General features: G+C 42.4%; 1 pseudogene; it reads left to right on the forward strand.

Annotated features, from left to right (window-relative positions):
• The first annotated feature begins 317 nt into the window (after positions 1-317).
• Positions 318-22,602, forward strand: LOC127439753 (carotenoid-cleaving dioxygenase, mitochondrial-like; annotated as a pseudogene).
• Positions 22,603-24,130: the final 1,528 nt, after the last annotated feature.

Raw genomic sequence — 24,130 nt, forward strand, 5'->3', positions numbered from 1 at the left:
GTGGCCGCACCAAATATTGATTTAGCTTTTTTATGTTTACTGGATTTGTATGATGTTAATTGATAAATGAAAACTCTTTATGGCATTATTTTTGAGACATCCTCACTATGCAACATTTTTCACAAGTGCCTAAAACCTTTGCACAGTACTGTATATAAAACTAAAAGAGCTGCTTACGTGTTTGCGTCTTTTTAAAGATGTCGTTCTATAAGTGTTCTTTATGTGAGGTACACATCCCGCCGTCAGATCAGCATGAGAGCTGCATTCACTGTCTGAACCACACCCACGCAGAGACAGACTGCCCTCACTGTGAGGACATGAGTCTCAAGACGCTTCACTCGCGAATCGCCCTCGCTCTGAGGGACGATTTAGCCTCCCTCGCCCTCCCACCCTCCTCTATGCCAATACAGTATGTGCGTGACGAGCTTCGGCCCACTGCAGGAGCACACGACCTCGTCACGTTCAGCGGTTCTGATGCTGGGGATGATGTTATGTCTCTCGCTGCATCTGGCGAGTAGTCAATGGAGGACGTTGTCGCTCCTACCCCCAGCAAGGGCGAGGAGCGTGCACGCGCCCCTGACAAGGAGATGCTTCATGTCCTTTCAGGGGCGGTCGAAAAGCTCGGTCTTGAGTGGTCTCCTCCAGAGGAACTTGAAAAAACTCGCCTTGATGAATCATTCTTGCAGTTCGGACGCAGTTAAGTGATCGCGTTCTGCAGATCTGCCCCGTTCTTCCCGGAAGTTCATAACTAACTGACAAAATCCTGGCGCGCACCCTATTCAGATCGTTCGCACAGCAATTCCACTCTCCTCACTAAAGTGGACCACGGGGAAGACAGGTTATGCTCAACAACCCCCTGTGGAAGAGGCAGTAGTGGCACATCTCTGTGGAAATCACGCCCTGTTCATCCTTCCAAGCTGTGTCGACTGATGTCCGCACTGGTTGTAAAAGCATACTCAGTGGTGGGCCAAGCTTGTTCAGCACTCCACGCGATGCCGATACCCCAAGTTTTCCAAGCTAAGCTCCTCAAGCAAATGGACGAGCAAGGCTATGATCCAGAGACATTCAGAGAGCTCTGCACCACTACGGACTTAGCACTGCGAGCCACGAAAGTCGCAGCACAGGCCATTGGCAAGTCAGTGAGCAACCTGGTGGTTTTGGATCGTCACATCTGGCTGACCCTCACTGAAATGCGTGACGTGGAAAAAGCAGCTCTATTTGATGCTCCAATGTCTCCAGCCGGCCTTTTCGGCAGCTCTGTGGATAGATTTGCTGAGTGTTACATCACGATTCAGCAACACTCACAGGCTACGAGACATTTATGTCAAAATGGAGCAGTCCTTCATCACAACCGGCTCACTCCTGCTCTGTCTCAGGCCAGCGCCCAGCTGAAAATCCCACACCTGCTGCCTCAGCAGTGAAATGTCACCACCGGTAAAGCTACGCAAGCTGTGGCCCATACAAAGGCAACCGCCTCAGCGCAAGCCCCGCACCAAAGGGAAAAACCCCCCCTCGAGCAAAAGCGCTCCTGACACACAATGCTGTTCCCCTCTTCCCCACTGCTCTTTGTTGGGAAAGGAATATTGTTGTTCAAAATGTTGTTGTTTTTGTGACTTACATTCAATCACATGTAATAAAGAATGCAAAAATGAGTACAGCGCTAGTTGCACATGCACGAGATGCTCACACTTTTTCAATAAAGAGCTTTCCCACTTCAAAGTCATACAATGAATAAACCAAATTTCCCTCTGTCCTTTTACGCGGACATGTGGTGAGCCCTTATGGGCATTTCCAACTGGGTGCTAAAAACGATCCAACGTGGTTATATGATCCAATTTGCATGTTGGCTGCCCCGTTTCAACGGTGTTCTGTCTTCCATGGTTCCATCCGGACACGTGTCGGTGTTATAAACCGACATACACAAACTTCTCGCAAAGAACGCGATAGAGGTTGTTTCAGATGAATAAACCTGCTGTCCCACTGCGCGAATACATGGCAAGTCCTCACAGGCATGTCAGAACTGGGTGTTTAAAATGATTGAGCACGGTCATACGATTCAGTTTGTATGCCGGCCACCTCGCTTCACTGGCGCTTTGCACCTACCTGAAGTCGGCACCTCTATAGGCAAAATTATTTAATCATAATTCCTTAAGGGGGCGGGGTGGCTATTTCCCCCTCGCCAGGCTACAGTCCCGACTTGGGACCTACTTTGGTCCTAAAAGTGCTCGTGGGGCCTCCCTTCAAGCCTCTGGACTATGTTGAACTGTGTGTGCTTTTTCTTAAGACCGCTTTACTGCTGGCTTTGACCTCAGCAAAATGGGTCGGTGATTTGCAAGCACTGTCAGTTGACAATTCATGTCTGGAGTTTGGTCCGGGTCTTTCAAAAAACCACTGTCAAACCCAGAAAAGGCTATGTGCCTAAGGTTCTAACCACACCCTTCAGAGCGTAGGTGATTCACCTTCAAACCTTTTCCCCTTTTCCATTTAATTCGGATCAGCAACAGTCCTTGCATTTGTTATGCCCTTTGCAAGCGCTACACACATACATTGAGCACACCCGCCAATTCAGACTGTCTGACCAGCTCTTTGTGTGCTATGAACTCCAAGCAAAGACTTTCTCACTGGATCATTGATGCGATCGCACTGGCTTACTAGTCGCAGGGTGCAAATTGCCCAATTAATGTTAAAGTACACTCAGCTAGAGGCGTTGCCTCTTCATGGGCATGGACAAACGGTGTATCCTTACAAGACATATGTTTTGCAGCAGGATGGTCCATAGCAAGTCATCTCTGTCTAGAATGCTTGCTATTTCATTGGCCAAACATATAATTATGCCCCTCTTTTTAAATACGGGCTCCCTGACTTTTTACACAACCAGCTGTATTCAGACCATTGTATTTTCTAAAAGTCACAGGCACTTTCATTACAAATAAACGTCCTTCCCGACTGGGTTCGTGAAGGGGTTTATTCTATATTTCATATATCCATTCTGAGTGTTCCCCTCCTGGCCCACCATGAGGGTCATTCACTTGCGGCATACTCATGTCGGTCACCATCCCGCGGGACTGCGGTGTCATGTTTCCTCTCTGGAATGTTATGTCATGGAGTGCGGCGTGATGGGACTCAGCTTCCTGATGCAATATCAAGTGTACGGAGTCATAAGGGAACGTCTCGGTTACGTATGTAATCTTGGTTCCCTGAGACGAAGGGAACGAGACATTGCATAAGCTGGCCGCACTACATACTCAGAGTTCTTTGAGGTGCGAGCGATGCACTCTTGTCCCTCAGTCAGAAAATTCTGAGGAATGGTGTTTTTGCACCCGCTTTTATACCAGACAGCTTTGCACCTAAAAGGGCAGGGCTTAAACACCATAGCCAATTTTAGAATTACCATTATTGTAGAATGGTTTCAACTAGGTCGTATAGAAGGACACTCCCCATAGTGTTAGCTTCCTGACGCAATGTCTCGTTCCCTTCGTCTCAGGGAACCGAGGTTACATACGTAACCGAGATGTTTTCTTTTTCCGATCTGCTTGTCAAGTACCTCTTCTTCTCATCCATCATAGGCAGAGGGCAGACCAGCTGAAAGGTGCTTTGCACCACCTACCGTACTGGGGTAAAATTGCTTGTTGATTAGCGCCACCTATTGTAAAGGCATGAATGTGCCACTGATATATACAGTTGAAGTTAAAAGTTTATATACACCTTAGCCAAATACATTTAAACTCACTTTCACAATTCCTGACATTTAATCGTAGAAAACATTACCTAGGTTAGTTAGGATCACCACTTTAATTTAAAAGTGAATTTTTTAATTTTACTTTAATGTGAAATGTCAGAATAATAGTATAAAGAAGGTTTTATTTCAGCTTTTATTTCTTTCATCACATTCGCAGTGGGTCAGAAGTTTACATATACTTTGTTAGTATTTGGTAGCATTGCCTTTAAATTGTTTAACGTGGGTCAAACGTTTTGGGTAGCCTTCCACAAGCTTCTCACAATAAGTTGCTGGAATTTTGCCCCATTCCTCCAGACTGGTGTAACTGAGTCAGGTTTGTAGGCCTCCTTGCTCACACATGCTTTTTCAGTTCTGCCCACACATTTTCTATCAGATTGAGGTCAGGGCTTTGTGATGGCCACTCCAGTACCTTGCCTTTGTTGTCCTTAAGCCATTTTGACACAACTTTGTAGGTATGTTTGGGGTCACTGTCCATTTGGAAGACCCATTTGTGACTGAGCATTAACTTCCTGGCTGATGTCTTGAGATGTTGCTTCAATATATCCACATAATTTTCCTTCCTCATGATGCCATCTATTTTGGGAGTGCACCAATCCCTCCTGCAGCAAAGCACCCCCACAACATGATGCTGCCACCCCCATGCTTCACGGTTGGGATGGTGTTCTTCGGCTTGAAAGCCTCACCCTTTTTCCTCCAAACATAACAATGGTCATTATGGCCAAACAGTTCAATTTTTGTTTCATCAGACCAGAGGACATTTCTCCAAAAAGTAAGATATTTGTCCCCATGTGCAATTGCAAACTGTAGTCTGGCTTTTTTATGGGGGTTTTGGAGCAGTGGCTTCTTCCTTGCTGAGCAGCCTTTCAGGTTATGCCGATATAGGACTAGCGATATAGGCTTCTTTGTTTACACCATTGTATACTAGCATAATTATATTTGTATAAAATGTTTCTATTTACTGTATCTCCCTCTAAAGCTGTTACAGGTTCCAGGGCAGCATCCAAGCATTAGACAGGTGAATGGGTATTGAGTATATTTCTGTTAGGCATGGCTCCAGCAGCATACCTGTACCCTGGTGTGGTAGTGGACTACTCTATTGCTACAGCTCTCATGTTACATGGACACTGGTGAGAGCTTGTGCACTTCACTCACGCACTTGCACTTACATCAAGAGCAAAGCTTTATCCTTACTGCATGTTCTGTTTTATTGAATGTGGATTACACTTACATACCTTAGTCATCTGTGCAGTTATGCAATGTATTAAGGAATTGGAGTACAGTGCAGAGAAAAATATAATCTACTTTAACTTGGCTAGTTGGGTACTACCTCTTTCAGAATGTTCTGCTTACATTTTTATTACTATCTTTAAGAGTGTGCAGGGTAGATTGCTGTCAGCACAATACTTAAGCTATGCAAACTATTTGTTTGTTTACATAGTTTACATAGTCGACAAGTTAATGAGTAAAGAATCAGCCTTATGTTGGAAAATTTTGCTATTTGGCTCTTACAGCATTTATGTTTAGCAAAGTAATTGTTTTTAAATTCTCAGCCCATATGCACTATTTGTAGTGTATTTTAATGTTCATTCCTGCTTATCTCTTCATTGTGTTTTTCTTGTCCTGCTGGGGGATTGGTCAAGTCCTTACTGACTATGTCCATGGTGATGCCAAATTTCCACGGACACATTCTTTGGTCTCTGCTATTTTAATTACCGTGATGTTGGCATCTGCAAGGCACTTACCATGCTGTGGCAAATAGGAATATAAGGTATAAGAATACGTTTTTTTTTTTTTTTTAAGGAGAGTAGTGTTAAGGATTTGTCACTATTTAAGCCTCTTTTCCCAGTTTTTTGCACCATTCCTTTAGCTTTACAGAAGACAACATAAGTGTCATATGTATTATTTATTGTTCCATGTTAATATTATTTGTCTTATTGATATTTCATAGAAAAATTTGAGTTGTGACTATGTTGGCTAAGTTAAGAATTTTCCCCTTTATTTCACATTGCTCTGTTGATGACCTGTAACTGGTTAATAATTTGCCTTTTTTTTATTTTTTTTTTTACTGAAACTTCACTCAATACCTAATTTATGTTTTTGTACTTAGTATTTAATTCCACAGTTAGTGTCAGTATCCAGCAGAGGTCAGTGTTTCAGTTTTATTCGCAGTGTCAGTCACAGTGTCTGTGCTGGTCACATTTGTGTTTACAATATGCTTAAATATTTACTTGACTACATTTGTTATGTTTGTTTCCTTAAGCATGACACAGTATTGTCAAACATTAAGACTGTATAAAAAGCAATTACACTGGTAATTGTACTTTTGGGGTACAAACTGAATAAACCATAAAGACCCATTACTGCTTTAATTTTTTCTTGTTGCATAGTATATTTATGGTCAGTCATAATCTCAAATTAATGTAAAATCATTTAGCAATTTGATGTGATACTAAACCTTTGGATTTTCATATACTTTTCATTAACAGTGGGAATCAACAGTGATTTAACAATGCAATGCATCATAGGATCTATTAAATATTTCAATATGACTTATTTATTTGACTTAACCTTTTTTATTTTGCACCAGTAACTGAGACTTAAATATTGCACCCCTTGCAGATTGCATGTTTCACAGCAAGTTCGTTTTATAAAGTGAAAAAAAAAAAAAAAAAGAGAAAGAAAAACATACCAGCTTGATTTTAATGTGATTAGAGCACCTATGTAATACATGAATGGGACCTTAACTCAACATTTACAAAATGTAAGCTTATAAATAAAGGGTAAATACTGATACCACACACCTTCATTAGTAATGTGTACATGACAGATAAAATGTGAATCACTAGAGGTGAAAGTATTTGTAAATTTTTCCATTAGTGGAAAATTTAGTCAGTCACTTTTTTTTTTTTTTAGAATCACAAAATGTCCAAGTATATATATTATGTATTGCGTCGTCAACAGAAGCAGCCAAGTTGCTAAACTGTATGTAGTTAGAACACAGTAATATGTTCGGTTTATGAGATTTGTCAAGTGAATTTATTAGTTTATTAGGTATTCGATTTTAAGTTAATTAATTTTAATCTTATTTTGAAATGATCCACTGCACGGCATAACACAATTTTTGTTGTGTTTTAAATATTTCAAAACATGCCATTATTGTCTTAAAATAAAAATGATAAACCTCTAGTCTAAAAATAACTTGTCATTCATCTTATTACAGTGACCCTGGACAAGTGTGAAGTGTTGCCTAGTTCTTCCAGAGTCATGATATGACATGCTATAAGGAAAATGGCAATGACGGTGTCCGCTGACAACAGCTTACAGCATACTTCTGAGGAATAACCATATAAAAGACAATATAAGCACTATAAGAACTTTCTAGTAGTTTTATGCAGAACAATAGATTTGGATGTATTGTGTATGCAGTCTGATAATGCAAAGCAGCAAATATAGATTAGTGAGGGATAGATTAATGAGATGCCCATTTTATTATACTATTATATTATTATTCACTGCCTGACATTGTTTATCCCAGTAGAAGGTGTTTTACAACCCCCAAACAATTACCATTCATCAATATCATATTTTCTTTATTTCAAAAGTATATTTACATTCAAAATGTTTTGGGTTGGACAATGTGAGGTAGGAAAGTATGCAGGTCAGATGGCTAATAAAAGCCTTACAGCAGCTAACAAATACCATTGCACCACATTATTTATTAATCCATATTCTTGTGCTTTGTGCCAAGAACAATATTTGTATATTTCTGTAAAAAAAAAAAAAACGAAATATATATATATATATATATCACTATGACTTGTTCCCATAACAGAGTGCAAATATTGAACTTGACGAGGCCATTTTGAGTAAGCATAAATAATGACTACTCATTGAACTCAGGCCCGGTTCTACGGTGGTGCTTGAGGGTGCTAAGCACCCTCAAACAAACGTTAGAGCACCTTCAATTGAATATGTAAGTAAGCCTAATAATACTGTATATTGGCAAAGCAGGTTTCTTTGAATATCGGGCGAACAGACAGACAAAATTCCTGCATCAAATCTAATAAACGTGTAAAATGAGCATGTCCTAATTTGCAGGTGCAGCATTCTGCTTTCATGCCTCCAGCCTACAGCATTCGATTGGTTAAGATCTCCGCTCGCGCATAGAGAAATTGTAATGGAATTATCTCACTCAATACACCGTTTCTTGCTTTCTGCTCTGGGATAAAGCGGCCCAAAACTGCTGGTATAGGATCAGTTTCCAAAAGCCAAATCCAAACATTAACTGTTAGTGAAATGCAAAAAAATGACTCTATACAAGTGGCTGCTAATAGCATCTTCCAACATCGCTTACTGCAAAGAAAACATTATTATAATTATAATTCTCTTAAAATAAGGTAGTATAATATGTTGATCAATTTATTAAGTTGTTTTGGTATTAAACATGATTTCATGTAATATAAATATTTCTTAAATGCACACCTTACATATAGGGTACAATGTGGCTAAAGGCCCCACAGGGTAAAAGCCTCCATTGATTTTATTTTCTCCCAAAACACTAAATAGCAACAAAACTACCACAATACTTTCCTAAACACGTGTGTGTCACTATGCACTGCAAAAATTTCCTGATCCATGAGATCTTTAAATGTCTAAAGGTTGAATTTGAGGCAATTTGATCTAATTTTTTATATTTTTTTAAATGTTACAAATTTATTTAGCTGATGAAAATCCCTGAAATTAACATTTCTTTTAAGACAAAATATGTATTTATAATTTTCATTTTTGTTTAAGGTCGTTAAATCAAACATTTTTCAATAACTCTCCAATAAGTGAAAGGATAGCATTTGGGGTAAAACCTATTAAACACATTGTTTTTCTTAAAGTGGAGCGAATAAATTTGTTATGGAAAAGTTTAAAAGTGGGCTCACATTGACTCATTCAATCATAGTATTCTACACTACAGTCTTCAAAGACAAAGGACAACTGGCTCTAACAAGGACAGAAAGAGATGTAGAAGGCCAGATGTACAACTAAACAAGAGGATAAGTACATCAGAGTCTCTAGTTTGAGAAATAGACGCCTCACATGTTGAATTCTACCCACTCAACACCAGTTAGAGAAGACTCAGGGGTGCAGGCCTTATGGGAAAAACTGCAAAGAAAAAGCCACTTTTGAAACAAAGAAACAGACATTGGACAACAGAAACTGGAAAAGATAGAAATGGATCTTAACCCCATTGAGCTTTTGTGGGATCAGGTAGACTGTAAGGTACGTGACAAGTGCCCGACAAGACAGCCACATCCATGGCAAGTGCTACAGGAAGCATGGGGTGAAATGTCACCTGAGTATCTGGACAAACTGACAGCTAGAATGCCAAGGATCTGCAAAGCTGTCATTGCCGCACTTGAAGGATTTTTTGATGAGAACCTTTTGAAGTAGTTTAATTTTTTTTTCAAATTGTAATAGTAATTTTTTCACGTTATTAATGTCCTGACTATACATTGTGATCAGCTGAATGCCACTTAGATGAATAAAAGTACCAATTTCTTTCCATAAGAGCAAAATCTGTACATTATTCCAAACTTTTGGTCGCCGGTGTATATTTAACCCATCTCTAAACCATTATTTTTAAAGGGGGAAATGTCACAACATAGCAGGATTGAACAGAAAGTGAAGGACAAAGACAAATTCTTGGGAATTTTTGTATACATGTGTGGTGATGTGGGCGTGGCCAAGCAACGTCTGTGGAGAGCATTGCTGGGAGAGGAAGAGTGGTAAGGATTGACACCAGTGGGAAATGATCTCTAACAGCTGTTTTGTGTTGCAGTGAGAGCTGGAGAGGGATAAAATGGCAATCCAGACCACTGGAGTAGAGAGAGAGAAGAAGAGGGCTCGCCGGCCCCTGAATACGCTGCCATATGGTCCTCAGCCAGCTGGACCGCTTCATTCAGTGATGCAGGTCGGTGGCACTGGACCCAATCCGCTGTGCAAGGGTGCGATAGAGCCTGTCCCTCCAGCCGAAATGGGGGAAGGGTTCTACAGCCCTTACGTCATCGTACCAAAGAAAGGCGGTGGATTGCGGCCAATCTTGGACCGCGAGTTCTGAACCAGGCCTTACACAGACTCCCGTTCAAGATGTTAATGCAGAAACACATTTTGACGTGCATCCGGCATCAAGATTGGTTCACGGCGGTAGACCTGAAGGATGCGTACATTCACGTCTCGGTTTTACCTTGACACAGACCCTTCCTATGGTTTGCATTCGACGGCCGGGCATATCAGTACAAGGTCCTCCCCTTCGGCCTCTCCCTGTCCCCTCGCGTCTTCACGAAAGTCGCAGAGGTAGCTCATGCCCCGTTAAGGGAAGTGGGCATCCGCATACTCAACTACCTCGACGACCGGCTGATTCTAGCACACTCTCGAGAGTTGCTGTGCGCACACAGGGACATGGTGCTCAGGTACCTCAGCCATCTAGGGCTTCGGGTCAACTGGGCAAAGAGCAAGCTCTCCCCGGTTCAGAGCATCTCTTTTCTCGGCATGGAGTTAGACTCGGTCTCAATGATAGCATGCCTCACAAGCGAGCGTGCGCAGTCGGTGCTGAACTGCCTGAAGTCATTCAGGTGGAGGACAATGGTTCCACTGAAACACTTTCAGAGGCTCCTGGGTCATATGGCTTCCTCGGCGGCGGTCACGCCGCTCAGGTTGATGCATATGAGACCGCTTCAGCACTGGCTTCAGACTCGAGTCCCGAGATGGGCATGGCGCCACGGCGCACATCGCGTAGCTATCACGCCGCTCTGCCGCCATTTATTCAGCCCTTAGACAGACCTCATGTTTTTGTGAGCAGGAGTTCCCCTACAGCAGGTGTCCAGACAAGTCGTGGTCACCACAGACGCCTCCAAGTTGGGCTGGGGCGCCGTGTGCAATGGGCATGCAGTCGCTGGTTCCTGGACAGGACCGCGACTGGGTTGGCACATCAACTGCCTAGAGTTGCTGGCTGTATTGCTTGCCTTGTGGAGGCTATTGCCGTTGATCTGGGGCAAGCATGTGTTCGTCCGGTCGGACAACACAGCGACAGTAGCATACATAAATCGCCAAGGTGGCGTACACCAGAGGTGGGGGACTCGAGTTACATGACTTGACTTGAGTCTGACTCGAGTCGCAAATTTAAGGACTTGTGACTTGCTTGAAGAAGCAAGTCATGAAGAAAATGACTTGACTTTGACTTGAGAACCAGCGACTCGGGACTTGACTTGACTTGAACTGCATGACTCGTTCAATAACTTATTATAAACAGTAATGAAATGTGTTTAAAAAAATATTGCGACATCAATTAATTCATATGCAAAATTGTAAGCTGGCCAGCACCACTGATCTGCATCTGTGCAGTTAACGCTGCGCTCACAACGCGCCAAAATGACAGATGATTGTTGAGTTCCCAAAATAATCTCCTTTGGATATAAAGATTTTGAATTGGACCGTGTGAATAAAAAAGATTTGCCAGACCGACGCAAAAATATCCGATACAACCACCACAACCTCGAATCAGACCACTAGGAAAGGTAAGTAAATCATTTCGTTATCATTTCATTATCCAGAAAGATTAATATGTACAATTACTGTTTTACATGTTTGAGGGTTGTCAGTCAATTAAAATGATTCGCGATTAATCTGTTTTGTAGCGCAACAAGTTTGAAATTACCCAACATTGCCTCTAAATATGTGTGCCTTTTCTAAACCCTCTCAACAGTCAACAATATACCATAACCATTTGTTGGTAATATAAAAACATGACAGGCAGATCTGCAGTCACAACACTTTATTTAAAACATGACAAGTAGTATAAAATATACAGAATGTCTCGTGACGAGTTCCAAGTGCCCTCATACTGATTAAGAACATCTGAAGACTTTAGATAAAGCCCTTGAATGCAATACCTTTATGACTATTTTATATAAATGTATCTCTGAAGGGAACTGACTGTCTTCAGAAAAGTTTCGATGGCATTTTCTTTTCATCTTTCGTCCGTATAATGCCTAATAAAGTAGCGTTTATAAGCGCAGGGCTGCTTTGTGTACAGGCGTTACCATGGTAACAGCTATTTTTCTGCTGTTCCATAAGCGCCACCTACTATCAGAGAGCGAATTAGCATATTCATTCAGCCCGTCTGCCGTTTTTGTTAGATCAATGTGAAAATCTTACCGCATTTTTACACAGCATACACGCCGTGTTATACATTTTAACCGGTTAATTCAAAAAATCCAAACAATTCGGATAATAAGGTATCTAGAAGTATTCACAGTATTTTTAAGTGCCCACGATAAAAATACGTGCATGTTCATTAATGCAATTTACTATATACAATTTATAGAAAAAAATGAATGTAGAGATATGTGTATAAGTTCATCTTTTCAGAGCAAAAATAAATATTTATTTCAAAAATTAACCTCTATTTATTTTAGTACTGTGGCTTGACTTGACTTGAAACTCATCAGACTCGACTTGCTTGAGGTGAGTCACTGACTTGACTTGACTTGCTTGATTTGTCTGCACTGCACTTGAGACTTGACTCGAGACTTGATGGTTAAGACTTGAGACTTGCTTGTGACTTGAACGTGTGACTTGCTCCCAAATCTGGCGTACGCTCTCCTCGCATATCGCAACTCACCCGCCATCTCCTCCTTTGGAGTCAGCGGCGGCTGAGGTCACTGCGGACCACTCACATCCCAGGCAGCCTCAACGCTACAGCGGATGCGCTGTCGCGGCAGGCAACGCTCAGCGGAGAGTGGAAACTCCACCCCAGGTAGTCAAGCTGATTTGGAGTCGATTCGGCAAAGCACAGGTAGACCTGTTTGCTTCCCGGGAATCCTCCCACTGCCTGCTCTGGTATTCCCTGACGGGAGCCCCCCTCAAGACACTGGCACAGGACACTGGCACACAGCTGGCCCCGGGGGCGGCGCAAATATGCGTTCCCCCCAGTGAGCCTACTTGCACAGACCCTGTGCAAGGTCAGGGAGGATGAGGAACGAGTCGCCCTCGTGGCCTCATATTGGCCCACCCAGACTTGGTTCTCGGACCTCACGCTCCTCGCAACAGCACCTCCCTAGCAGATTCCCCTGAGGAAAGACCTTCTTTCACAAGGACGGGGCACCATCTGGCACCCACGCCCAGACCTCTGGAACCTCCACGTCTGGCCCTTGGACGGGATGCAGAAGACCTAAGTGGCCTACCACCAGCAGTGGTAGACACGATCCCTCTACGAGGCAGCTTTATGCCCTGAAGTGGCGCTTGTTCGCGAATTGGTGTTCTTCCTGAGCTGAAGACCCCCAGAGATGCGCAGTTGGGTCAGTGCTTTCATTCCTGTAGGAGAGGCTGGAGGGGCGGCTGTCCCCCTCCTCCTTGAAAGTATATGTAGCCGCTATAGCGGCCCACCACGACACAGTGGACGGTAAGTCCCTAGGGAAGCACGACTTGATCATCAGGTTCCTCAGAGGCGCCTGGAGGCTGAATCCTCCCAGGCCACGCCTCTTCCCCTCATAGGATCTCTCCACAGTCCTCCTGGGCCTTTGCGGAGCCCCCTTTGAGCCGCTAGAGTCAGTCGAGTTGAAAACCCTCTCCTTGAAGATGGCCCTCCTGATTGCGCTCACCTCCATCAAGAGGGTTGGGGACCTGCAAGCATTTTCTGTCAGCGACACTTTCCTGGAGTTCGGTCCGGCAGATTCTCACGTGATCCAGGCTATGTGCCCAAGGTTCCCACGAACCCCTTCAGGGATCAGGTGGTGAGCCTGCAAGCGCTGCCCTGGGAGGAGGCAGACCCAACCCTGTCGTCGCTGTGTCCGGTGCGTGCTTTCCGCACCTACTTGGATCGCACGCAGAGCTTTAGATGCTCTGAGCAGCTCTTTGTCTGCTTTGGCGGACAGCGGAAAGGGAATGCTGTCTCCAAACAGAGGCTTTCCCACTGGATCGTGGATACCATCGCTCTGGCATACCAGGCCCAGGCTGTGCCCGCCCCTTTGGGAATATGAGCACACTCTACTAGGAGTGTGGCATCCTCGTGGGCACTGGTCCATGGCACCTCTCTAGCAGACATCTGCAGAGCAGCGGGCTGGGCTACACCCAATACCTTTGCGAGATTTTACGATCTCCAGGTTGAGCCGGTTTCGTCCCGTGTTTTGTCAGGTACGAACAGGTAGAGTTTGGTAATATGGAACAACTGGCCGGGTGTATCTCTTGCGTATTACGCCTTTCCCCTTCCCTTAGGCGAAAGCGTGCGCTTTTGCCCCCAGTCGAGTTCATGAAGTTGTGGACCCTGGATGTCCTTCCTCCATAGCCCCATGGCTCGCGAATTTGGCGGAGGAGTTCGCAGCCAGACCCACTACGGATACTAATATGCCCTGTACTGGGATAGGTGCTCCACAGGTGCCGATTACTCAGGTAACCCCCTGTGATGTATTTTCCGCGGTACGGTCTCCCTGTCAGCAGACCCATGTCTCCCCCGGGCAGGGCCCTCTCTGCCCCTGGCCGCCGTGTTTGTAGAGCTCCTCCCCTTCGAGGCAGGACATACCACCGCGCCCCTTCCATGTGCGGCTGGTGAGCCCACGTGTCGTATTGCCACATGTTGACCTCCCCTTTAGGCAGGATGTGGTCTCCACGGGGTCTTTTCACCCTGAAATAATAGGAATGGAAAAGAACAAATTCCCCGATGCCTATAATAGCGTTAGATGGCCCCAACTTGATCTAATACTCTGTGGAGAGAAAAAATAGAGAGAAAAGGCCGTGGCTGGCGTGGCCTGCTCCCATGCTAGTTACGTCGTTTCCTCCTCTCAGGGATGTGGGGAAATACATGGCGTCTTTTTGGGGTATTGGGGGAGGTTACGTGCAGACTGATGCACCTGCTATTACGCACGCAGCAGCTTGCTTGCACCTGCATCAGCAGTTCACGTGACATGGTTCACCTGTTGTGGCGTTTTTCTGTAGGGACCCCTAGTGTCACTACATCGACTCAATGTCGAGTGAGTGACAGAAGGGGAACGTCTTGGTTACTGTCGTAACCTCCGTTCCCTGATGGAGGGAATGAGACATTGTGTCCCTCTTGCCACAATGCTGTACTAGCCGCTGAAATGGCTGGACCTCGTTTTGGCTCCTCAGCACAAAACCTGAATGAGAGTGGGCATTCCTTCTCCTTTTATACCCGTATGTCCGGGGGAGTGGCATGCAAATTCCACTTGCCAATTCTCATTGGCCTTTTCTCAAAAGAATAGAGGTGTTCGGGGCTCTCAAGAGCGACCCCTAGTGTCACTACATCGACACAACGTCTCGTTCCCTCCATCAGGGAACGGAGGTTATGTCAGTAACCAAGACGATATAGCTTTGATCAAACGAGTTAGTCTCCTACATTTTGCATGCTACAGTCTTTATTGCTCTCAACAATTTGACAATCACTTTTGCTCATCTTCTGTTGTGTTCAAGGGTGCAGCCATACATCGCTCTACAGGATGTCCTGCATAAAGCTTCAAACACCTTGTAAGAATTTGAGAGCTGTTCTGCATGAATGCATGTCGGGGAGTTGCATTTTCTTTTGTATGTTGCTGCATAGGGTGTGTGCAGGCTATGTGATCATTTACATTCAGATGGCTGCATTGCAGGAGTGTGCAGCTGAGTGTATGAATACACATGCCAGTGTTTAAAAGCAGCTGGTGTATTCAAGCGAGAGAGAGAGAGAGAGAGAGAGAGAGAGAGAGGGGAATATTGTATGTGCTTTGATCAATGGCTTTTGAGTAGGGATTGTATTACCAAACGGCTGACTTACAGTTTTGCACCCACAGCTCTTGCTTATGAATACCCGAATTTCATTCCATTTGAATTGTAAATTTCTTTTTGAAAGAGATGACTCTATATGTTCATGTAGTTGATTCACTAAATAAGCATTAGTTTATCTCAGTACATTTAGGCAAATGCGATTTTGGAGTGTATAGGAACATAATTTCTGAATGTAATGGTTCTCTTTGTAATACCTATGACTTCAGTTTATTCTGCAGCTGTCATGTGTGTGTTGACTTTGTTTAGTCATTCACTTGGTTCCCTCAGCTGACTTGACCAGAGCGGGACTGGATGTCTGCAAATATATTACCATGGCAACTCAGTTCAGTGAAAGCTGAGGTCAAAAAGCTTGGTCATGCGCTAACCTTTTAGTTTGGATTGTTGAGAGCCTCCATATATAAACAGTGATAACATTTTAATGAGCAATTTAATAATTTCAGAGCCTTCAATTGGCCTTTAAAATGTAACATTTATTCTAAGCCTTTTGATGAACAGTGTCTGTTTTGTCAGCTTGCCAACCCAGTATATACAGTACAAGATTTAGAATACCATTTAAATGACACTTCTCTGTCTGGTTTTGAACAGCTGCTAATGATCAGCGAACATATTACACAGAGGTACATGGCCTGCAAAGCATTGCTCCCTTGGTGCGTTCGGTAGAGGAGACACCTGAACCTATTCTCACCACAGTAAAAGGCAACATCCCAACTTGGATCTGTGGGAGTCTGCTTCGGAATGGTCCGGGAAAGTTTGAGTTTGGGAATCAGAAGTGAGTATGGGGAATTTTATGTTAACATGGTTCAGTGTCATAACTTGGATCTTACGGGTCCCAGTGTTAAGAACCTGACTGACCCACTCCTTAGGGAGTCTGGGTCATTTATTGTCACCCGTTGGGCCTGCAGTCATTTTTAAGGTTCCTTTTGGTCAACTGTTGCTGCCCACCCTGCCCTCCCTGTAGTTACTCTCCTGACATGGTTATGATCATTAATATTTGACTGTACTAGAATGAACATCACTGGAATGTAAGGAATAATACAATAAATACTCAACTTTCCAATGACATATGTAATGACTAACAATGAAAACATTTACAGTAAGGCAGGGTTGTTATTCAGAATTTCGATTTGTAATTTGCTTGATCATAATTGCATTGTTACGCAAACTCTGTTAGTTTCCTCAGGCTCACATATGCTCTTCTAAATATTTCTACATCCGCAGCTTTAACCACTGGTTTGATGGAATGGCCTTGATGCACCGCTTTCAGATTGAGGATGGCCAAGTGACTTACAAAAGCCATTTTTTGCGCAGTGACTCATACAAGCAGAATAGTGAGAGGAACCGCATCATGGTGTCAGAGTTTGGCCCTTTGGTGCTGCCTGACCCCTGCAAGAATAGTTTTTAGCATTTTCTTTCTTGATTTGAGATGATAAGTATGTAATATAGAGGTAATGAATGTGTGTGTGTGAATGATAGTATGGAGGTTTACTGCATACTTTCACATTTACTGTTAAATGGTCTCTATATACACAATGATTCTAGCATAGTGGTTCTCAACTGATTATGCATTAGGACCCAGATTTGACCTTGGACATCAAATGGCAGCCCATCACTGTACCAAAAATGTTTCTTTTAGAAAAGTAACAAAAACATCCTTAAAATCAAACACGGAATTAATTAATATTACTGTGAACTGCAAAAGCCTGCAACTACATAGAACATGACGTAAAGTAGGCTGGACAGGAAAACCAACAGTTTTGTAAATGAACCCAAACTGGGCTAAATATTGTTATTACTAAATAACAGAATTTGCGCCAAAATATTAAGTTTGATTGGACGTCCAGCTATTGATGTGAACAACAAAAGATATGGGAAGCATTTTCTCCTCTCTTTAAAAAGTCTTAAGTGTATTTGTTTTGTTATCCCAACAATATATTTTATAATTTGTTTTTAGCAGTTATTTTTTTTTACCTGTAACCCTGCCAGAACAGACCTGTAACCCATGTTTTGGTTGTGACCCACCAATTGAGAACCAGTGGTCTAGCATACTACCATGGTTAAAGGAATAAGTAACATCTGTTTAGGAAATTCGGACATCACCAAATGTTTGTCTTAAACAGGTTATAAAGTTTTTTCTATTCTTTTCTGACACAAAGAGTACTAAACATAAAGAGCCATGCCTCTGCAGTGCCTTGCATGAGTACATGAGTACAACAGGTGTTGTCAGTAGAAGTGTACTTCACACATTCACCCAATTTAAGTCTTTTCAGAGCAAATACATAATTATCGAGATTTATATAATGAATATCATCAATAGGCTGAAAAATATCAAGAGGCGATATGCCTTAAATACAAAGTTAAATATATCCTAGCAAATATTATAGCCTATTTGTTTGTCTGTAATTACCAGAATACCTCTGACACCACAAGCGCTCACTTAAGATTAACCAAAGTATACTACTATTAAAGTATTGAGAATGGCCCTGGATTTTATTGTATTACACTACAGCAGAATTAATTTTACAGTTACACACTGTATAGGCCTTTTTTTACATTTTAAATGTTACATAACAACCTCTAAGATCAATGTTTACAAAAATAGTGTAGTTTACAAACCTGGAGAGAAAATCCAGTCCTTATTAAAATGACAGTATTGTGGAAGTGTGCCAATTCGTAATGCCCACTAATCTGTGACATCATGTGAAGGAATGTTTGTATACAGAGGTTTATATGTTCAGACTTGAAACTAAATGTTAAGAACTACACAGAAATACAGACAGTAACTTTTTATGTGGTCACAAACTGAAGTCTAGGTTCAAACACTCCCCCACCCTTCCAATAACAAAAATAATGAAAAACACATATCCTCTTTATATTGCTGGTTCTTGCACAATGTTCAGCATTACAAAAAAAGGCAAGATATCTTAGCTGGAGTCCAGAGGCAAAAATTACCCGCATGCACATCAGAGGAATATAGAGAGGCAGCATTTTTCCATAAATTCTCTCACAGAACTTGCTAATAATATGTGTTACTCAGTGAATTTGACACACTGTACCATGCTGCATGTAGTTGTCAGTGTTGGGACATTTAGATAACTTGAAACTCTGTCCAGTTAAAAGTGCATTGTGCCAAAGTTTTGAGCACATTTTCGAAGAGCTTGGTTGTCAATATGTAATATTGCACAAACACTACTTTCTCCTCCCTCCATTTTAGAACCAACGGATAATGCAAGTGTCAACTTTGTCAAATACAAGGGTGACTATTACGTCAGCACAGAGACAAACTTCATGCATAGTGTGGACCCAGAGACTTTGGAGTCCAAACAGAAGGTATGAAGAATATGCCAGTCTATGCTAAATCATTATTATTCATGTACCCTTTATGTTCATATAATAGCAACTGTGGTCACTGTCAATTTGACCATGGGACGTTGTGTTTAACTCAAGAAAGATTGTTATGTGTAGGTGGACTGAAGCAAGTTCATAGCAGTGAATGGTGCTACCGCTCATCCACACAATGATCCAGATGGCGCAGCTTACAACATGAGTAACTCGTATCTGATGGCGCCGCGGATGGCTGCCTCGGTGTGGAGCTCCTCGGTTCTTTTGTTGTTTTTGTTTGTTTGTCCTGTGTTTAGTAATCTTTTTCCAGTAAGTTTTAACAGAGACGAACTGCTGAACATTCGACAGCATGCACCAGACAATCTTTTCCCGGTTTTTGAATATTCAGACGTTTTGCTAGACATTTTAGTCGGAGGCGCAGCTTTGTTGTTCAAGAGACACAGGCGAGGGAGACGAGCCGGTGCGCTGGTCAAACTCCGTCGCGCGGATTTCGAACAGCGCTGCCAAGTATTCACTTAGAGAATCTCCGCTCTCTTCCTAACAAAACGGACAAACTACATCTCCTCACCCACACAAACAAGGACTTTTCAACCTCTGCTGCCTTGTGCTTCACAGAAACCTGGCTGAGTGAAGCCATTCCGGACAACGCGTTACATCTGCTGGGCTTCCAGCTGTTCAGAGCGGATCGCATCACGGAGTTAACGGGGAAAACGAGAGGCGGTGGAACATGCTTTATAGACCTAGCTTTGTGCACAGGGGTATTGTCATGCTAGACTCCAAACTGTAGTCAGAAAGTTGGAGGCACAAATGAATAAAATGTCACTGTATGCCAAAACCTGTTCATTAGGATGAGGCCTTGTAGTGTATCTCAGATGTTTGCTGGTTACATTTTTCAGAGGTGCCTCAGGGGCTCTGGACTAAGCATTATTTTTTATTACAATCTTTGCCAACCATTATGTTGTGTTCCACTGGCACATACTACAGTACACAGATTTGGTGTATTAGTGTATTAATTTAATTACCATAAACATTTTTACTTGCTTTATATTGTAAAGGTGTGTGGTACTGTATATGATACAAAATGTACTCTACATTTGTGTGTTGGAAAGGTGTTATCAGCTCTTTTAGGACTAAATAACTGGAACTTTTTCTCAGGTGTGCTGCACATTTGAGGATCTCCATGGTGATGACCTGAAAGATTATGGTGGCTTGGAGTTCCTGCATATTAAATATGCATGATATAACACCAGACCTTACAGATACTTCTATGGTTGTGGCTTCTGTAACTTAGTGGGTGACTCCTTAATTAAGATGGATTTGGAGAGCAAAAAGTTCAACGTAAGATTAAATGCACTGGGAATCATGACCGATACTTAAAAATTATTTTAAGAGTATCCAAAATGGCTTTAAACAAAATGACCCAAAAGTATGAGGAATCAAGCATAGCGTCAATTCTGGCAGGTCGCGTGAGTCAAGCTCGCAATCAGCTGATGTGCAGCTGATCATGACATCTACCAATACAATTCAGAGGCATATCAGAGTGATCCTATTGAAGTCCTCCGTGTATTTATTCCACTAGCTACCTTTCTATTGCATGGATGCAGGCTGCACTTAACACCCTCCTCCATCCTCAGTTCCACTTTTCTCTACATCTGTTTTGCGTTCTGTGCTCTGAGACTACAATCGATTGCCAGATTGGAATTCCTTTCTTGCATGCCTTGTTCTTGTGTATCAACTTGATTTACAGTAATTTGAAGTCTTTAAGTGTCCAATTAATCTATTATACAATGAAAGGTTGTACCACTTTGCACTTTCAGAATGTTAAGAAATATGGAACAATGTTGTAATAATTCTTCTGGATCTGTTTTGGTACCCCTGCAGTTATTTGCTGCACTCCCTGCTCTGTCCATGCATGGCTGCATGGATGGGCGTAGAGTTTGCCCATAACAGAACCGTACCGCCAACACCTGTCCAACAGATTGCTTTAATTGTCTATAAGTAATAAAGCATTCATTCAAGCATTCAAGTCAAGTATTCATTTGATGAGAGTGAATGAAGTAAATTATGAAAGCATTCAAATTTTTACTGTCCTCTAGAGATTTTTTTATGTATGTTTTTTTTAATTGATTGACAGGTATGGTGCCAGCCTGATCTCTACCCATCAGAGCCTGTCTTCATTCCTATGCCAAACACTGTGGAAGAGGATGACGGAGTCATCCTGTCTGTGGTCATCACACCAACTGAGGTACAACAGAGCCTAGAATTTATATATGCAGGCATGCAAAAAATAAAATTTAAATAGAAACACTCAAGCACTATATATATCACTCATTCTGTAATGAAAGCAAGAACTTGGACAGTGTTAATTGAGAAATTCTCGGAAGGGGTGGACTCTCATGTATTTTAAGATGTCTTCACAGTAAATCATATAAAAAACAAATCTGTTATCAGTGTGTCTTATGTCTTAACTCTCTCTTTCTGTTCACTCTGTAGGACAAGAGTACATTCCTCTTAGTCCTAGATGCCAAAACCTTTGAAGAGCTGGGAAGAGCTGAAGTGCCAGTCAACATTCCTTATGGGTTCCATGGAGTCTTTAACACCAGTACATAAAGCACATGGGATCAAACTACCTCTAACCACAAATTAAAAGCAGCTTATCATAACAGTTAACACACTACTTAGCAGCTACAATTGAGAGGATAAGTGCCTTAACCAAAAATGTTACACTCAAGAGGTCAGGATACAACACATACTGTAGAGATTTTAATAGTGAATCAATTCACAGATTAATTAAAGGGTCATGTCATATATAAACATTTTACATTTCCTTGAAGTTTAAAATAATAGAGTTTGATGTAAAAGGTAAACATTCTCTAACTTTCAGATCTCAAAACATCCTCCCAAAAAAGACCATCTATAGAAAGGTACTAAAGGTACAGTAGAGAAAGATGATAGATCTTCTTATATTAATCAGTTTTCTATTTTTCTTTTTACTATAAGGTGCAAGTAGCATGTGTAATCTGAGAGTCTGATTTATAATGCAATTGGCAGTGACCATTCATTTGGCCCGGCTCCCGGAAAATATTAATTTATATTGTACTGCATTTATTCCTGTTATAATTATTACATAATTTATCAACTATTCTATAACCATTTGATTCTATTTTAATTCAATCATTATTAATTGTAAAAGAGGTTTTAGCTTCTTCATGTGATATTTATGTACTGACCTTGTCTTGACTGTTTCTGTGTGTGTGTGTGTGTGTGTGTGTGTGCCTGAAGATTAGCAGGCGCATCTCACAAGTTTTGTGTGACCTTGGTCATTCCCTAGTTAGGGGAGTATAAGACACAGCTGTTGTTTTGCAGATCAGTTCTCTTCTCATCTTGATTTTTGTATAAAGATTTGGAGCCTGCTTGAGCTTTAATAAAAGCAACTCTTTTTAAGCCCTTGTTGTCTTCCTTTTGGCTTTAGAGAGAAACATCACTCTGATCTAACATTCTTGGCATCACGAACAGGATAGAAGACCACTGGTTGACCCCAACTTCCGGTTGAGTGAACGCTGGTGTGTCTGTCTGCCGCTGCTCTCCGGTTTCTTTTTGATGTTTCTAGTTGCTTTTATTGATTGGCCTTTTAAAGGAGTGATCTCAGGAAATCAAGTTTAATGATTCTCTTTTATGGATAATGGACTGTTGACTTTTCTATTTTTTGGAAACTACACTACACCTTCACCCGACCAACCCAAACCATTCTTTCTATGCTTTAAACTCCACGTCATCCTCTTGTCTGCCTGGATTACATCGGAGTAAACAAACTGCTGTACTCTCCGAACTACTTCACCAGGACTATTGTGTGCAGTCTCAAATGGGCCGCCTGATTCCCTGCCCATTGTCCATGTCCAGTGGGGCTAGAGCACGTGGAACTGGAATTCGGGTCGTGTTGGTGGATCATTTAGGATGCTCTGCCTTCTGTTGCCCATCCTGGCCTGCTGGAGTTTTGCTGCTGGCCCTTGCCAGTTTCAGTGGTGAGCTCCCTGCCTGTTTGCAGGCTCATGCTGTTATTTTGCTTCTGATATGGGTTTATATTACTCATCCTTGGAAGTACGGTGTCTGAATTCTTCAGCCCAACTGTCAGCTGGAGTTTACAACTATTGCGCTGCCCTTGTAATTGCATGCCGCCCCCGGTATGTCCATCGAGGGTTACGCCAACATCCCGGCAGATTCCTGGCTGACTCCTCTGACAACCACCACATACCGGCCATTTGGTTTTCACGACGTTGCCCTCCGACTGGTGCAAGGGATTTGAAGCGGGGGGTGTATTCCAGTTTGAAGGCCAACTATTAAAGTTTTAAACCCTGGGTCCTGCCTTATGTACACATGTGTACAGATCTCCCAGATTTAATAGGGACTATATTGAACAATTTTCGGACTTTCTCTATGGACTGGTGTCACGCGGTGATAGACTCCTGATTCTTGGGGATTTTAATATCCACGTATGCTGTTCATTGAAACTGCTGGTAAATGAATTTCTCTCCCTCACTGAGTCTTTAAATTTTCAACATGTCACTGGTTCTACCCACAACATGGGTCATACATTAGATCTGGTGTTATCTTATGGTATATCTGTATCTAACTTAGAGATCTTAGATATTCACATCTCTGAACATTATTTAATAATGTTTGAATCTGTCTCTACTTGTCCTCTCCCTACTACCTCTCTGTCTTTACATCACTCCCGGTCCATTCACTCATCTACTGCCAATCTTTTTTCAGAATTTTATCGCATTTTACTGATGATGTCTCAGATAAAGTAAATACTGAATCACTGGTTGAAGCATTCAATAAATCTTGTACTTTGACTCTTGATAATGTCGCCCCGCTCAAGCCAAGGAGAATTAAGGGCGTTTCACAGACTTGGCTAAATGACGTCACCCACGATCTCAGACAAGAATGTTGAAAAGCGGAGCGCAAGTGGAAAAGAGACACGCTTCAGATCTCTTTTGACATCTGTGTTGAGGAGGAGGGCGGGGCCGGCCGTAAGTGCCAGCCTCCAGTCAGGCTAATCAGCCGAGGAGAGGGATAAGGCAGAGCCAGATGCAGCAGTTCGGGAGAGAGAGAGCCACACGCAGCTACTATGTGTGTGTGTGTTTGTATTTTGTGTCTTTTTAAAAGTCTCTCATAGAACTATGCAGTTATTGCTGCCGGTCATGCGGCCACCAGTTCTCTTGCCAC

Source organism: Myxocyprinus asiaticus, chromosome 4 (assembly GCF_019703515.2).
Source record: "Myxocyprinus asiaticus isolate MX2 ecotype Aquarium Trade chromosome 4, UBuf_Myxa_2, whole genome shotgun sequence".
Lineage (NCBI taxonomy): Eukaryota > Metazoa > Chordata > Actinopteri > Cypriniformes > Catostomidae > Myxocyprinus > Myxocyprinus asiaticus.